Source organism: Triticum aestivum, chromosome 7A, assembly GCF_018294505.1.
Source record: "Triticum aestivum cultivar Chinese Spring chromosome 7A, IWGSC CS RefSeq v2.1, whole genome shotgun sequence".
Classification (NCBI taxonomy): domain Eukaryota; kingdom Viridiplantae; phylum Streptophyta; class Magnoliopsida; order Poales; family Poaceae; genus Triticum; species Triticum aestivum.
In genome coordinates, this window is record NC_057812.1 from 621,834,154 (window position 1) to 621,851,939 (window position 17,786).

At 51.1% G+C, this 17,786-nt stretch overlaps 2 non-coding genes and 1 pseudogene across 2 annotated transcripts; 1 reads left to right on the forward strand and 2 right to left on the reverse strand.

Moving 5' to 3' along the window:
* The first annotated feature begins 1,591 nt into the window (after positions 1–1,591).
* On the forward strand, positions 1,592–8,951 carry LOC123148718 (uncharacterized; annotated as a pseudogene).
* A 4,290-nt stretch (positions 8,952–13,241) lies between these two features.
* Positions 13,242–13,314, reverse strand: TRNAE-CUC (transfer RNA glutamic acid (anticodon CUC)). The gene has a single exon. It is a non-coding gene; the product is annotated as a tRNA-Glu (tRNA).
* Positions 13,315–14,845: 1,531 nt separating this feature from the next.
* Positions 14,846–14,918, reverse strand: TRNAE-CUC (transfer RNA glutamic acid (anticodon CUC)). The gene has a single exon. It is a non-coding gene; the product is annotated as a tRNA-Glu (tRNA).
* Positions 14,919–17,786: the final 2,868 nt, after the last annotated feature.

Consider the following 17,786-nt stretch of genomic DNA (forward strand, 5'->3'; position numbering starts at 1 on the left):
ACCACCACGCCATCGTGCTGCTGGATCTCCATCAACCTCTCCTTCCCTTGCTGGATCAAGAAGGAGGAGACGTCTCTCCCAACCGTATGTGTGTTGAACGCGGAGGTGTCGTCCGTTCGGCGCTAGGATCTTCGATGATTTGGATCACGACGAGTACGACTCCATCAACCCCGTTCTCTTGAACGCTTCCGCTCGCGATCTACAAGGGTATGTAGATGCACTCCTCTCCCCTCGTTGCTAGATGACTCCATAGATTGATCTTAGTGATGCATAGAAAATTTTAAATTTCTGTTACGTTCCCCAACAGCGGGGCACTGTGGGGTGGATGGGAGAAAGAGAAAAAGAGGAGAGAGACGGGGGTGGGATGGATGGGTGGCTGACAGATGGGCCAGTGCTCGCATGCAGCAGACGGAGGCGGACGAGGAGGCCACCGAAAGCGTTCGCTTTGTGTCCGCCGCGGACCCAAATGTGTCCCAAATTTGGGATGAAAATGGGTCCGACGGACACGAAACGGACAGCGGGCGGATGCTGTGTCCGTTTGGGTTGCCCCGTTGGGCCAACTTTTGTGTCCGGATGACCCAAACGGACAATAATAGGTCGCCCCATTGGAGTTGCTCTCAAGGGCAGTGAAGATGAGTGTCGTCCCATGGGTTATAGAAAGCCAGGAAGAAATAAATGTCCCACACCCCACGAGATAATAGGCATGTGTGTGCTAGATGCTCATTTATTTCATGCCCAAAATAGGCAAAGTTTCGAGACCTCAACATGTGGATAACCTCGGATGGCCAGACCATCCGCGACAAGTGTCTTACTACGAAGGAGAAGCCACAAAAATATCATACACCGTGGTTTGGCCTTGGACATCCAAATTTCGTGGAAAGGAATGGGATTGTAGCGCTAATAAATTATGGTTGTGTGCGAATAAGGTCGAGTATAACCTCGAGGTTAAAGCAATCTAGACAATGAAATCCTCTAGTGCACGGTCAAAGTGAACATCTTGAAGCAACCAAAGGAATATACTCGAGAATTTATTGCATAGAAGTGACTGCTCAGAGGGATTGTATCCAACGGTTATCGCAGAGCCCATACATCACCGTATTGGCTTGCGCCTAGCAAGCTCGAAAATTGAAGGTGCAGTGTCTTTCAAAGTCTTGACAACTAGCTACCAACTGTCAACGTCTTTCAATTTATTAAGCATGTAGTAGAAAGAAAAAGAAGAAGAAGAAGAAGAAGAAGAAGAAGAAGAAGAAGAAAGTACAAATTTCAGAGTTATAAGAGCCACCGCCCTCAACGACAAAATGATAAAACACAACCAGAAAAGATACACAACTAATAACCTCAAACAAATAAGAACTCGGTATATTTAAAAGCAATGGCGAATCCAAGAAGGAAATGAAGGGCGGGCTGGAAATTAACTGCGAGAAAAAACCAAAGGCCATTTCTGAAAGAAAAAAAATGACATTCTCTCCAAACGCCATTGTCTAATAAGCTCCAAAAAAAATCCAGATTACTACTGAAAACATATGTAAAAAATCATGAGCGTGTGGTGCCTGATCATGATATGAACAAAATTTACTCCAAATACTGTACAAGAAAAAAGGTACCCTTGGTGAGCTTTCTTCTGCCTCCGTGCTCGCGTGTTCCCCATCCTGTACAATCTACTTGTACAGTCAGATCCAACTCCAAGTAAGCGAGCACCAAGTCGAAGCGAGCCATGCGGGACTAGCGGCGGCGCGCCGGAGAGGAGTCGAGGAGGCGGAGGACGAGGTGGTGGGAGCCGGGCCGATCGAGCTTGGCGCTCCCTGCCCATCCAGATCCAGGAGCCGCGGCTGAGGGCGCATCTCAGCGATCGATTCTAGGGTTTCAGGCGACCAATCGGCCTCCGGTTCCGGCCATGGGGTCGCCGCGGCTCAAGCTCAATGTCGGCCGAGATGGGGACAGAATCAGCGCGCTCCACGACGACCTCCTCCTCGGGATCCTCGAGCGCCTCGACCTGCGCGACGCGGTCCGCGCCGGCGCGCTTTCGACGCGGTGGCGGCACCTCCCCTACCGGCTCTCGCGCGTGCACCTCAACGCCGGCCACTTCCACCGCGCCACGCTGCTCGAGGGCATGGGCGCGTTCGAGGACGCGGCGTGCAGGCTGCTGCCCGTGTGTCCTCCTCCGGGCGACTGCAAGAGCCCTCGTGTCATCGAGACCCTCGCCCTCACCTTCTGCGTGTCAGCCCCTCACCTGAGCTCCATCGGCCGCGCCGTTGAGGACGTCGTCAGCCGCGGCCACACCAAATGCTTCCAGTTTGACATATGCTCCCGATGCAAGGACGGCACTAGGCGCACCACCCAGCTGCTCACAGAGTTAGGGAAGCACTTCATGTCATTCTCCAGCGCCTACCCTGTCGCCTTCGGGTGGCTCACGTTTTTTACACTCGAGGACCTCGCATTTGGGGATTCCGATGTCGCAGACCTCATTCGTGGTTGTGATAAGCTCAAGGACCTCAAGCTGAGATCCTGCAGACTGGTTGACCGACACTCTGCGCTCAAGATCGACACGCCGCAATGCCGGGCTTGAGAATCTTTGCTTCACCAGCTTTCATTGCGCACTGATCGAGCTTATCTCCGTCCCTAAGCTTAGGGCATTCTGGTGTTGGAGCTGTAAGAACCCTCCGGTGCGCTTCGGCTATGTTCCTGAGCTTTACATAGTGGAACTCGGTTCTCAGGCCAAGGCATCGCAAGTGCCATTTGCCCTGAGCGAGTGCTTTTCAAGGAGTGCCACAAACCTGTCTAAACTGTATCTCAATTTTGGCTGTCAAATGGTAAGTTAATTTCTCTGCATCTACTATCACATTTTATCCTTTCTACTAATGTCAGCTCTCTATTGTATTCTTGTTCTTGCTGCAGATTTGGATTAAACCAGAACACCCGAAGGAGCTCACTTATATATTCAACAACCTGAATAGTTTGGCGCTTTACAATATCTTTTCTGAGTGTGACCTGAGCTGGACCTTGTTTATCCTTGAAGTTGCACCTGCCCTACAGAAATTCAGAGTATGTCATTACTTTACCTCTTTAAATTTAATCCACATCTTAGTCTTGATGCGACTCACATATTTCCGGAATATTCAGCATTAATAACATAGCAGGAAGTTAAACTAATTTTCAATCGCTCACGGCTCACCAACTCTGATCTATCACAAATATTAAATAGTATTGCTTACATGCCTCATTGTAAGTATTTTTGTAGCGAGACAATGCCGTGTAGACAAAAAAATTCTGCTGAATCGTATTGCATATTAGATTTCTCCGAAAACCCCTCCTTATTTTTTTGGAAGGAGGAAAGGGCTGGCCTCTGCATCGTTTGGTGCACACATCCCTCTATTAAAATTCCTTATTGCAAAGTATCTTGTTGGAAAGAAAACATGTGAGCAGCTGTAATTTCATATAAATCCCTGAAGCACATTGTTAGGTCCCCGCTATCACTTCACTAGAATTCACCGCAGAGTACAGGATTTAGGTAGCAGAATTTAGAGTTCTAGAGGAAGAAATTGGGGATAGAGGAGGAGCCGCCGCCGTCCAGAGTCTAGTTTCTCCACACCCCGCACCCAGCGAGGGGATGCCGTACTTAACCTTACTTGCCGGTGCTCCATTCTGGGCCTCCGTAGCGCTTGCTGGGCTGGGCCTGGCGACGCGGTCGTTCCAGCCCAGCTGCCGTGGTCTTGGCGCTGCCGCCCGGGTCTTCTGCCGTTGGGGCCTGAGGGCCATGGGCCGTAACATCCCTCCCTCCTTCAGACACAGCTTGCCCCCAAGCTGGAGCATTTGGGAAGTGTTGCTGCAGCTCGATACGGTCTTCCCAGGTGGCAAACTCCGCCGGTTGGTCCGTCCAGCGAACAAGGACCTGTGGAACTCCGGAGTTGCCGCGCTGCACCATTCGGCTGTCCAGAACCTCCTCAGGAACGGGGCTTGTCGCTGCTGGTGCTGGAAGTTGCTGGTGGACTTGCTCCGTGGGTGGAAGGGCTTGACGCAGCTGCGAGACGTGGAAGACTGGGTGCACGGTGCTGGTCGGTGGAAGCTGAAGCTTGTAGGCCACCGCACCAATGCGCTGCAACACCTTGTACGGCCCGAAGTACCGGAAAGAGAGCTTCTGGTTGCTCCTTGTCGCCACTGACCGTTGGACATACGGTTGGAGCTTGAGGAAGACCCAATCATCCACCGCAAATGTGCGATCTGAGCGACGTTTGTCCGCCGAGTCCTTCATGTGCTGGCGCGCGCGCAACAGGTGCTGCCGAATGAGCGCCACCATTTGCGCCCTATCTTGGAGCCAATCCGCCAGGTCCGGTGACGCGCACGCCACGGGGTCGATGATGCCGAAGTGTCTTGGCGCATGTCCGTAGAGTACCTCGAAGGGAGTGGTGCCCAGCGCGGAGTGCGGTGAGGTATTGTACCAGAATTCCGCGAGAGGCAGCCAGGCGTACCACTTGGTTGGTGTAGCATTGACGAAACAGCGCAGGAAGGTCTCCATGCCTTGATTCACGCGCTCTGTCTGCCCGTCTGTCTGCGGGTGCCGAGCGGTACTCATGCACAACTTGGTATGAGTCAGCGTGAACAGCTCCTTCCACAAGACGCTAGTGAAGATCGGGTCGCGATCCGATACGATCGACTCCGGCAGCCCATGCAATTTGTAAATGTTAGCCACGAAAGCTTGAGCCACTTGGAAGGCTGTGAAAGGATGGGACATGGCGACGAAGTGGGCGTACCGTGAAAATTTATCGACGACCACCAGGATGGAGTTGTAACCAGCCGAGCGAGGTAACCCATCGACAAAGTCCAACGACACCATCTGCCAAGCTTGAGTGGGAACCGGCAGTGGCTCAAGAAGACCTGGATACCGAACTCGTTCAGGCTTCGCTTGTTTGCAGGTCTGGCATGCGTCCACGAAGAGCTTGATGTGGTGCTTGAGTCCTGGCCATGTAAACAGTCGCCGCACTCGGCGGTAGGTGGCGTTGAACCCCGAGTGACCACCAATTGCTCCGGTGTGGAGAGCCTCGAGAATCTGTTTTTGCAATGCTACGTTGTCACCCAACCATACCCGGCCATGCTGCTTGATTACCCCCTGGCTGAGTTGAAAGCCATCCTGCGCTTCCGGTGCTGCTGCCAGCCTTGCGAGTAACCGTTGCGCTGCTGGGTCCTCAGCGTAGCCTTTCTGCACTTCCTCCAGCCAGGCCGGTATTGCCGATGTGATTGTTGCAAGATCCCCTTGAGGTACAGGAGGCCGCCGCGATAAGGCATCTGCTGCCCGGTTATCTACTCCTTTTTTGTAGACGATGCGGTAGCGGAGCCCGAGCAGCTTGGCCATGATCCTCTGCTGCCACGGCGTCGCTAGCCGCTGGTCCTCCAAGTGAATGAGATTGCGCTGATCTGTGTGCACTATGAACTCATCGTTCTGCAGATATGCCCGCCAGTGGTCGACTGCTAAGAGAATGGCCAGACCTTCCTTTTCATAGGTGTAGAGCATGCGGTTGCGTGGTCCCAATGCGCGACTGAGGAAACCAATAGGGTGCTTCTCTTGTGAGAGTATTGCGCCAATCCCTTGATCGCAAGCGTCAGTTTCCAGCTCGAAGGTTTTAGTGAAATCCGGCAGGGCGAGCACCGGGGCTGTGACCAACGCCTGTTGGAGCTCTCTGAACGAGGCCTCTTCGAGTTGAGTCCACCGGAACACCACGTTCTTCTTCAGGAGATCCGTGAGAGGGCGGCTGATGACTGCAAACCCTCGGACGAACCTCCGATAATAGCCTGCAAGGCCCAAGAACCCTCGCACTTCTTTCACACAAGTAGGTACTGGCCAAGTCTGAACCGCGCTGATGTTTCTGTTGTCTGTCCGCACACCATCCCCGCTGATCTCATGTCCTAGGTATAAGAGCCGGGGGCGAGCAAAAAAGCATTTGCTTCGCTTGAGCTTGAACTGATGTTCTTCCAGACGTTGGAACACTTGGCGTAGCAAGGTCACATGAGTCTTCTTGTCCTTGCTGTGCACTAAGATATCGTCGATGAACACGAGTACGCCATGGCGCAGCAATGGTGACAGTACCGTGTTCATCCCTCCCTGAAAGGTGGCTGGCCCTCCCGTCAAGCCGTATGACAACACCTTGAACTCGAAATGACCATGATGTGTTTTGAAGGCCGTTTTGTGGGCATCTTCTGGTTTCATGCGGATCTGATGATAGCCCGAGCGCAGGTCCAGGGTAGTAAACCAACACGACCCTGCTAGCTCGTCGAGAAGTTCCTCAATCACCGGCAGGGGAAACCTGTTCTTGATTGTGATAGCGTTGAGGTGCCGGTAATCAATGCAGAATCACCAAGTCAAATCCTTCTTTTGAACCAAAAGGTACAGTCCGCTTCGCTTGGTGTTGACTCTGTGGATGGTGTCGGTTGTGATGGGCCTTGCAACATCTCAATCAGCTCTTCCACCACATGGAGCTGCACAGTTGGCGCGCAACGATGCTCGCGACTCCAGCGCTCGCCGCAAGTGAAACAGAGTCCTTTGGCTCGCCGATAAGCCCGCAGGGTCGCTAGCTTGTCGTCGTTCAGTGGAGCTCGAGATGTCTCTGGTGGCCGAGACTCTGAAGCCGTGCCCCCTGGCCGAGCGGTGGATGTTGGTGGTGGAGGTAATGGTAGGGCCATACGAGGAATTGCCCGGCCCCCTTGAGAGCTTGGCGGCGGCGCGGGGTGGCGCCTCTCGTCCCGCCGAAGGGCCTCCACAACTTCTTCCTGCAAACACGCAAGATCCACAGCAGTATCCAGAGTTTGGGGTCGATGCAAAACAACAGCAGCACGAATTTCACGTTGTAATCCATCCATGAACTGGGTGACAAAAAATGCAGGATCCCATGAACTATGATGAGCTAATAAGTTATGCATCAACTGAGTAAATTGCTCAGCATATTCAGTGACAGTGCCCGTTTGTCGCAAGCGATTGAACTGGCGCAGCAAATTCTGAAATTCCTCCCTACCAAACTGTGCACAAATAACTGCTGCAAACTCCCCCCACTCCTGGTAATGCAAGTGAGCTTGCGATGACTGCAGCCATGACAGTGCGCTGTCGGTGAAATACATCGCAGCACAACTAACCCATGTGTCCGCGCTCAAGGTGCACACCCGAAAGTATGCTTCACATTTGAGACGCCAAGCACGCGGATTGGATCCATCGAACAATGGAAAGTCAAACCGCGGCGGTGGTGGCAACCGAAAGTACCCTCGATCCCCCGCAAATGACTGTTCACCGTGGTGGTAGAAATCAGACGTACCAGTGGCCGGAGGCAATCGAGGGGTACGGGTCTCCCCTGACGATTTCCCCCGAAGATCGGTGAGAACGCCGTGGCCATCGGGCCCGTGACTGTTGTCACCACGAGGTAAGGTGTCGACGGCGCGCAGATGGGGTGCGTCGGCCGTCGGTGGCGGCAATCGGGGCCGCGACCCTTCCGCGAGGTGAGGAAGCAGCGGCGGAAGCTCGTTGAGCCGCAGGGAAGGAGGTGGTGGAGCGGTCCCCGCAGCTTTGTCCACCGGCGATGTGAGCGTGGCCTTGTCGATCTGAGTCCGCAAGTGACCCACCTCCGATCGGATCTCCTCCACGGACTGCTCGATCTGGGGCCGCCATCCTTGCAGCTCGTGGACGACGGGGTGGATGTCCTCGATCTTGGTGGTGAGGGCCGCGATCGCCGCGGTCAGATCCGCGATCGCCTTGGTGTGCTCCTCCATCGTCGTGGCCTTACCCTTCCTTGTCTGGAGGATAGAAGGAAATCTCCCCGCCAGATTGGGGAGGGTGGAGAAAAAAAAAAGCTGGATCTAGTGGCTCTGATACCAATTGTTAGGTCCCCGCTATCACTTCACTAGTATTCACCACAGAGTACAGGATTTAGGTAGCAGAATTTAGAGTTCTAGAGGAAGAAATTGGGGATAGAGGAGGAGCCGCCGCCGTCCAGAGTCTAGTTTCTCCACACCCCGCACCCAGCGAGGGGATGCCGTACTTAACCTTACTTGCCGGTGCTCCATTCTGGGCCTCCGTAGCGCTTGCTAGGCTGGGCCTGGCGACGCGGTCGTTCCAGCCCAGCTGCCGTGGTCTTGGCGCTGCCGCCCGGGTCTTCTGCCGTTGGGGCCTGAGGGCCATGGGCCGTAACACACATTTGCATGTCTTACTTTATCTGGGACTCAACTCATGCTGATTCATCCAAAAACTCTACATGGGCCTAAACTTAAATACTACTCCTTCCGTCCCACAATGTAAGACGTTTTTGCAAGCTACATTGTGGGACGGAGGGAGTATTATTGAGCGTATTTCAATATTTTAAGTGACTAAGATATTAAATTGCAATTGTTGTTACATTGTCCTGCATGATTTGGTGGCAAGTTTAATTCTAACATGTGGTGTTTACTTTCCATGTCCATACATGAAGTTATCTCGAACTCAACACCCATGTGCCAAAGTGTCCAAGGACAACCCCGAGAAGACTAACATCGTGTGGGAACCATCCAAGGATTTGAAGCACCTGAACCTGAAGTTATTTATAATGTTTGGGTTCGAGGATGAAGACAAGGCGGCAAACTATATAAGGCTTGTCATGGAACATGCCGTGGGCTTGAAAAGAATCGAGTTGCATGGTAGAAACCCATGCAATGGGTGCGATGCCATCGACCTTGAGTTCCTGAGAAGAAGATCCCAGGCGGATGAAGCTAGCAGGCATCGGATTAAGGAGCAACTCACGCATGGATCTTCCTCGTCCGTGGAGATAGTAATCTGCTGATGGATATGGTGAAGGGATGATAAATCTCATAAAGCTGGTGGAGATAGTAATCTGCTGATGGATATGGTGAAGGGATGATAAATCTCATAAAGCTGCTAGAGCGACGACTGCACGAGGTGCAGGCAGTCGTAATTTTAAGTTCAGTTATTGATAGCCAGAGAATACTTGATTGGCGTGGACCTCGCAGTGTAGATTACTGCAATCTGGATGGATGATTTTGCTTTTGTCCAATTTACGGAGTAATTGCCCATGTTTGTTCTTTGGCATGATTCAAATTCTTGACTTCTTGAGGCTCTCTCTTTCGTGAATGCGTCTTTGGCAACGTTTCCTAGGCTCAGAACGCGACTTGCCTTCTGAATTTCTCTTGTCAATATCAACATCTGACTGAAGCAGCTGTTATGGAAGCCAGCCAGCCAGGTTGACTGAGGCGAGGGTGTAGAGGAAATATTTGTGCACAACTACTGAGAATTTGCCTATTGTATGCTGATTTCGTGCCTGGAGGACTGCCAGAGGCGTTCTCTTTTCAGGATGTGAATTGCCTTTGGGAAACCTTGAGCATCCACCGAACAAGAAAGAAAGTACTCCATGGAGCTCATGGAAGCTGGCCAAATGCGTTTTTTTGCACGCCTCCTGGAAACTTGTAGCTCTAGCAGGAACTTGTAGCGCATCAATGTGCCAACCTGCGCCAGCCAAAAAAAAAATCTCTGAGATGATCTGAGGTTTACACTTACAGGGGAGAAAAATTGGCTAGAACCAGCAGCTAAGGACAGTCTAAGGTGCGGTTCAGAACCAGCAGCTGTTAGTTTTCAAGTTTAGTTAGAAAGCTTGACTAAATACGTCAAAGAAAAGAAAAAGCTGGACTAAATTATAAATACCACTCATTTTGCATTTTTCTACGGGCTGCCGCGGCGACAGTTTCAAGATTAACAAAGAACTGGACAAGTTGTTGGGTGAGTGATCAGAATGTTCGAACCGTTGGAAATTGCACGGGGCAGAAAAAGTTGAACCATGAAACAGCTTTAATTTTGAAAAGACTTCAGAGACTCGATATTTGGACCCATTTTTCTCATAAGGCTCATTTTTCTTCATTGTTTGTACTCATGGAGGATCTAAAAGGGAGTGGAAGGGCGATCGTGGTTTTCGTTTTGAGGCGTGGTGGCTGCAGGAGGAAGGTTGTAGCGAGGAGGTGCGGGGGGGGGGGGGGCGTGGGAAGAGGGTTGCATGGACGGGAGAGGAGATGTTGCCACGGCGATGCGTGCGGTGGCGGGGCGGATGACGAAGTGGGGAAAGGAGGTGGCGGGAGAGCTGGAAGAGAGACTGAAGCAAGCTCGTCGCGACCTGGAGAGGTGTATGCGAGCCCCGGTTAGTGAGGAGAAAATCAGGGAGGAGGCGAAGCTTAGATGCAAAGTGGAGAAGTTAGAGGAGAGGAAGAATATGAAGGCTAAGCAACGGTCGCACGCTACCAAGCTGAAGAAGGGGAATAGAAGCACGAAATACTTCATGGCCGTAGCGTCTGCTAGGAGGAAGGCAAATAGAGTCCGGATGTTGTGGAAGGAGGATGGATCGGAAGTGAAGGAAGGAGGAGATCTCAATAACTATGTTTGTTCGTTTTTTCAGGATCTCTTCACCTCGGCACAAGGAGATCGCTTGGCTGAACTCATTGACAAAGTCCAACCGAGAGTGACTACACCCATGAGGGCTGTTCTGGAGGCGGAGTTCACCCGCGAGGAAATTAAGGCGGCCCTAGATCATATCGGAGACCTCAAGGCGCCGGGGCCGGACGGAATGCCTTCCATTGTCTATAAAAAGCACTGGCACTTTATGGGAGACAAAGTGGTGGATGAAGTCCTGGCGGTTCTCAATGGGGGAGCGATGCCTGAAGGGTGGAATGATAATGTCGTTGTTCTTATCCCTAAGGTGAAGAACCCGTGCAGAATCAAGGATTTGCGCCCCATCAGTTTATGCAACGTGGTATATAAGCTTGTGTCAAAAGTGATTGCAAACCGCCTCAAGTTGATTTTGCCAGAGATTATCTCTGACAACCAGAGTGCCTTCGTGCCAGGCAGGTTGATTACTGACAATGTCCTAATTGCATATGAAATGTCGCACTTCCTGCTAAACAAGAAGGGGAAAGAGGGCATTGTCGCGGTGAAAGCGGACATGAGCAAAGCGTATGACCGCGTTGAGTGGGAATTCTTGAGAGCCATGCTGCATAGCTGCGGTTTGGAGTTCGTTGGGTTGATCTGGTTATGAACTGTGTGACTACGGTCAGATACCAGATCAAGTTAAATGCCGAGCTTACCGAGCAGTTTTCCCCTACCCGCGGGCTACGACAAGGCGATCCTACTTCGCCCTATCTGTTCGTGATCTGCGCGGAGGGTTTGTCGGCGCTGCTTCATGAGGCCGAGGCAACAGGGCGCATCACGGGCGTCAAAATTTGTCGAGCTGCACCTGTTGTCTCGCATCTCTTGTTTGCCGACGACTCGGTGCTCCTGATCAAGGCCAACCACGATGAAGCTCATGCCCTGCGCGAGGTTTTGGACCTCTATGAAAACTGTTTCGGTCAGTGCATAAACCTGGAGAAATCATCCATCATGTTCAGCCCGAACACTCAAGCTATGGAGAAAACAGCAGTGAAAGACGCTCTGCAGATTCAGAGTGATACATGGAATGATAAATACTTGGGATTACCAATTCATGTGGGCAAATCTAGGAAAAAGGCTTTTGCTTTCGTGAAAGGGGCTATGGCCGGCAGGGTGTATGGATGGAAGGAGCGCCTCATCGCTAAGTGTGGTAAAGAGACTCTGGTCACGGCCGTGGCCCAGGCGATTCCTACCTTCGCTATGTCTTGCTTCTACCTCACGAAAACCTTCTATGAGGAGCTGAGTTCACTCCTCGGTGACTACTGGTGGAGCCAGCAGGACAAAGATAGGACCACTCATTGGATTGGCTAGAAGAAACTGACCTTGCCAAAGGCCCAAGGGGGTCTCGGTTTCCAAGACATGTATGCCTTCAACCTGGCGATGCTCTCAAGGCAGATATGGAGGCTCATCCAGTTCCCACAGTCATTGTGTGCTCGAATTTTGCAAGCCCGGTACTTCCCAAACGGCCGACTCCTTGATGCGGTGCCACGAGACGACATCTCTTATGCCTGGAGGAGTTTGTTACATGGCCTCAAGCTTTTCCGCGAGGGTTATATCTGGAGGATCGGTGACAGATCGCAGGTTCAAATCTGGACGGACCCCTGGCTGCCGCGTCCATGGTCCCGGCGTGTGATCACCCCCCCCGGGGGGCTAACTTGTTGGAGAAAGTGAGTGATCTCATTGATCCGATCATAGGGGCTTGGGATGAACAACTCGTGAGAGATATGTTCTGGCCCGATGATGTCAAACATATCCTTCAAATCCCTCTTCGGGATGGTACTCAGGACTTCATCGCTTGGCACTACGATAAGAAAGGGATTCACTCCTTCAAGAGCGCCTACAAACTCCAGAACCAGCTAGAGCGTACAAAGTGTGATGGGGGAGTGGGTGGAAGCTCACTCGAAGCGGGAAACCTGGAGAGTACAAGTGATGACTCGTGGAAAAGATTGTGGAAGCTGCCATGCCCTCGCAATATTCAGATGTTTGCTTGGCGGCTCAAGCATGATTCCCTGGCTCTCCGCACCAACGTGGCGAGGAAGGGGATCCCATTGCCGATACAAAATGTCTTTTATGTGGAAGGGCAGACGAGGATGGCGCCCATCTGTTCATCAAGTGCAAGCACACCAAGGAGGTGTGGTGAGCGCTCGAGCTGGAGGAACAACGAGTCATGTTGCAGAAGTTAGGGCCCGTGCATGCGGTTCTTGATTTTCTTTGGGAGCTTGATGTAAAAAAGCGGCTGTACATCCTCACATTCTGGTGGCTATGGTGGTCCAATCGCAACAAGCTTCGTCAAGGGGAGATGCCTTTGGGTGCTGACACAGTGGCGCGCCGCACGAGGAGCCGTGTGCTCGAATTCATGGAAATCTTTGGGAAGCCAGTCGCCAAGCCTGCACCTGACAAGTGGCGGCCGCCGTCCCATGCAGACTACAAGATTAATGCGGACGGGTCACACGTTCCAGGCCAAGATCATGCAGGATGGGGAGTGGTGGTAAGAACTAAAGATGGCAACCTGGCCTTTGCCCGGGCAGGTAGTGCAAATTTACTATTTCCGTGTGTAGGCGTAGTGCAAATTCAGTTGCTCATGAACTCGCCAATATTGGCCGCTTGTGTGAACCTTACCACTCCTTGCAGTGGGAGCCTGATGTTCCCACCCATGTGGACGTTTGTATCTTGGGCAATCTGCCTAAAAACAGTTAAGTAATAAAGCAAGTGCTTTACTTAAAAAAAACGGAGTCATCAGCTCATCTCCGGTCTGAACTTTCAGTTAAAGTGACTGTAACCATCTAGACTATGCATGAAAAAGGAAAAATTCCGTCGCCGGGACTTGAACCCGGGTCTCTCGGGTGAGAGCCGAGTATCCTAACCACCTAGACTACGACGGATGACTGGCTATAGTCCAACAGTTAGCTTCTTATTACGGATTGCATTACAATAAGGCTTGCAAGTTGCAACAGATTAAATAGTCCGTCCAGCTGCTGTGCATGGAGCCAGGTCACAGATCGATTTCAGTAGCACGATCGCATGCATGCATACTAACACGATTTCCGCTTCTGAAACATAGACTGCCTAGCGCTTAAAGTTTGCATGTATGCGTACTGATATTTTCCTTTTTCTCTCAGATTAAAAGCTTCATCGCGTGCAGAGCATGGCAACGCTGCCCTGTCGAAGAGAAAGGGGCAGCGGCCACAAGTTCAAACTGCCTATGCCTACCAAACTGTAGCCTAATTGTGCAGCCCCTTTGGTTTTATTTGCATGTCCGAGGTACAACCGGGATGAGATGACACACTTGATTGAAAAGGATGGGTCCCAAGTTCTTGACAGGGCTGTAGACTGACGTATCGCAAGGACAATGGCAAAGTGAGTATATCCATAGTCCTACCTTGCCTGGCTCGACCAATTCAGGAGCTGCTGGTGCCGCCTCGCCCTCCTCTGGACAGGAGAGAAAACGTCTAAATCGCATCTGAAAGAGATGAAGAAGGGAGCCAACAGAGCCACCATCATTTTTCGTACATCCCATGTAAACACATCATCGGTTGAGATCGGTACATACCCTTTCATGCAAAACGTCAAGGGGCGGTGGACCGGCATGTCACGGCCTAATACCGCAAAACAGAAGGCGATGGCTACTCTCGCAATGCTTGCCAGTTGGACCATCTGGAGAAGAGGAATGCTAGAGTTTTTAGAAGGAAAAAAAATCGACGCCGCCTTTCTCCATCCTAAAGCTTATTCAAGACGAGGTCAAACTTTGGGTTACCGCGGAGGCTAAGCACTTGAGCAAAATCATACCGCGAGAGTAATTCCATATGTGATTTTCCTTTGACAGTTATGTTGTGGAGCCGTTACTCTGTACTCTAAACACCCTCTTTATTAATGAATGAGGCAAGTCTTTTTCCTTGGCTTTAAAAAAAGGTTAGCGTCATAGTGCAAAGTATCGTAGAAGTAGTATCACAGATGGTTTTCATAAGATGATAATTTTGAGTGATCAGAATGTTCTAACCATTGAAAATTGCACATCGTAGAAGTAGTATCACAGATGGTTTTCATAAGGTGATAATTTTGAGTGATCAGAATGTTCTAACCATTGAAAATTGCACATTGTAGAAGTAGTATCACAGATGGTTTTCATAAGGTGATAATTTTGAGTGATCAGAATGTTCTAACCATTGAAAATTGCACATGGCAGAGGAAAAGTTGAACCATGAAACAACTTTAATTTTGAAAAGACTTCAGAGACTCAATGTTTGGACCCATATTTCTTCTTTCCTAAACGTAGTCATCAGCTCGTCAGTCAAAAGTTAGGCAGACAAGCTCAAGGCCCTCATGAAAGGAGCCGGTTTGAAGGGCAAATCCGGTCTGAACTTTCAGTTAAAGTGACTGTAACCACATAGGAAAAAAGGGCACAAAAATAAAAAATTCCGTCGCCGGGACTTGAACCCGGGTCTCTCGGGTGAGAGCCGAGTATCCTAACCACCTAGACTACGACGGATGGTTGGCTATCTTTTAAGAGTTTACCAACTTAACACTCAATCCTCTATTCTCAGAGGCGCATCATAAGTCTCTGCGGCAAACAGATAGTCCATCCAGCTCCTGGGCATGGAGGCAGGTCATAGATCAATTTCAATACCACGATCCCATGCATGCATACTCCTACTGCAATACAGTATGATTTTCCCTTCTTAAACATAGACTGACAAGTGCTTCAAGCTTGCATGTATGCGTCTCATCGCGTCTAGGGATTCCTGAGTCCTGCGCCTGGGTAGACACTCTGCAAGGGATAAGAACAGTATAGCTATTTCGCGGATATTGGGGTTGCATGGTATCCCTCAAAGATACCTATTGAACTACCAGCCTTCGGTGGCTTATATAAAGGCATAACAGCTCTCCACCGAGGGTGGAGGTCATGGCAAGCATGTGGCCATAATGTACGTTTTGAATAAGGTCAAACTTGTCTGATCAAATCTGGACTTGTACAACCTCGCACCCAGTGGCGGAGCTACGGCAAGGCCGAATGGGCCATGGCCCGCCCAGCCCATGCTATTTTCTGTAGTATATACTTCGTTTTGGGCCATGAAACATATTCCCTGCAGTTATTTTCTACAGTCGGCCCGCCCAGCTTTCTGGGTCAAGCTCCGCCACTGCTCGCACCCCTCGCGTCGCCTCCCCCCGGGCGACGCCAGGGGCCCCAACCCTAGCGCCTCCAGCACCTCTCCCTCCACCCCCTCGTGCCGCCGCTGCCGCCGGCGTGGGCCGCGGTGGCGGTGGGCCCGGTGCCAAAGGTCCTGGGCGGGGGGAGGCGGCGGATCCCATCTGAGGCGGCGGGGGCGGCCCTTCTCATGAGATCCAACGGCGGCGGCTAGGACGGAGTATCCGGGCTGTGCGGTGGGGGGCCGAGCACCATCGTCGGCGGAGCGGCGGCCCTGCATGGACGGCGGCGGTGGCAGTGCCCCATCCGGCGAGGTGGGCTGTCCTGCTCGTGATGGTGACGACGGCTACTGCGGATCCAACGCTCCGTTTGGATTCGTCGCGGGGAGGCCTTTCGCTGACCGGCGGCGCGTGGAGGGACCGGTGAGGAGATGCCGGTTCTCCGCTGGAGTACCGACGGCAACATACGTCTTCGTGGTGAGGTTCCGTTTGGTTCCAGCCAGCCACGAGGTCAGGAAGACGTGGCTTCCGATGAAAATCGCGCCAGACTGTGGTCTTGGCAGACGATGGCGGCGTCTCAGACGTCGTTTCCTTCTGGAGGCATCGTCGTTGCAGGTCTCATCAACCTGATCGGGAAGTTCCGGGGGAAACCCTAGATCTGGGTCTACCGGATCGGACGATGACGGTGCTATCAGTATCGTTCTCCCTCATGGAGGCATCATTTTGGAGTGAGTGCTGGTTGGAGGGGACAAGAGGAGGAGCGGTGTTTCATCTGCTTCATTGATGACGACGGATCTCGGCGGTGTGGCGCAGTGGAGACTCGGCGCCTGATGAGCAGAGATGGACTCGCGCAGGAGGGTGACGCTGCCTGGCGTCATGGTGGCGTCGGCGGCAGTTGGACCGGCCAAGGTTGATGCAGCAGTACAACTCTGAAGATGAATTCGTGGCAGGTGGCTGCGGCGGCCTCATACCCGACAGGGGTCCTGGTTGAGAAGCACGCCGAACTGGTGGGTGCCCATACCCGGCAGGCGTCCTGGGTGGGACCTCAAGTCTTTAGATGTTTAGGTTTGGCTGCATGGTCTGTTTGGTATTAGGCCCAGACTTTCAGCGCCCCTACATCAACTCGATAGGGATAGCGACAGTTGTTGCTTAGTTTGGTGGCTTTAGTCTTATTGTTGTATGACTTTGTACGGTCTTGTGTCAATAATTAATAAAGTGGCCGTATGCATCGTCCAGATGCAGAGGCCGGGGGTCGTCCTCCTTTTCTAAAAAAAAATCTGGACTTGTACAAAATTGAATGACTATTATAACACTACTATTAGTTGGCAACACAACTCATGGTGAATTCATCTCATGATAAAATATATGAATTCTAGTTCTACCAACCTTCACTTGACCAATTAATGTTTCACTCTTTATATATGCGACTCTACCTTCACATGAATAGATAGCAAGCTCAGTTTTACCCGTTGGCAACACTAAGTTAGCATAACAAATAGGTGAACGCTACACACAATGACAAGAAAAGAATGAGAAAACAAGAAAGATATATAAGAAACACTGTGAGAACAGGAGACATCAGTACATTTGGAAGAATAAGAGATAAGTCAGGGATAGGAAGCAACTTTCATAGTTTATTTTGACAAGAGCATCACATTGCAGAGTGCAGACATGTGCCTTCTCCTAGCAAATTCCGAGTATCTTTGAATTTGTTGAGGGCACATCTCAAGTTCTCGAGATTACTAGCAAATTATTTTTTATTTTTTTATTTGATGAATCTTGCTTTATAAGGTGAAAAACAAAATTCTAAAGATCACCGAGAAGACATAAGTTTCACAGCTGGATCAAGATTCGCTACCATGTTCAAGTCTTGTTTTGTAATGAAATTATAGTACTAGCATGAAATTATCATTTTGTGGTTCACCATCTTCTTAATGAATTTATATCTATGCGTGGTGATTTTTCTGTCTACTGACCGAGACGGCGAGACCCTATTATCGTACACACGGATTGCATCTAATCGGTGTCAAACACCTTCTTTGCAATTCATTTACACGTTCCCTCCCTCCTGTCCAAAGGCAGATGAGGCCATCGTGGCTCGGCCGAAGAGAACAGAGCTAGGACTGCAAATCTATCTATTACTATCACATTGTCAATGTACTTGAAGGTCTAAACCCCTGTCAATAACCCGCGGCCCTTCGGAATGTTTTTC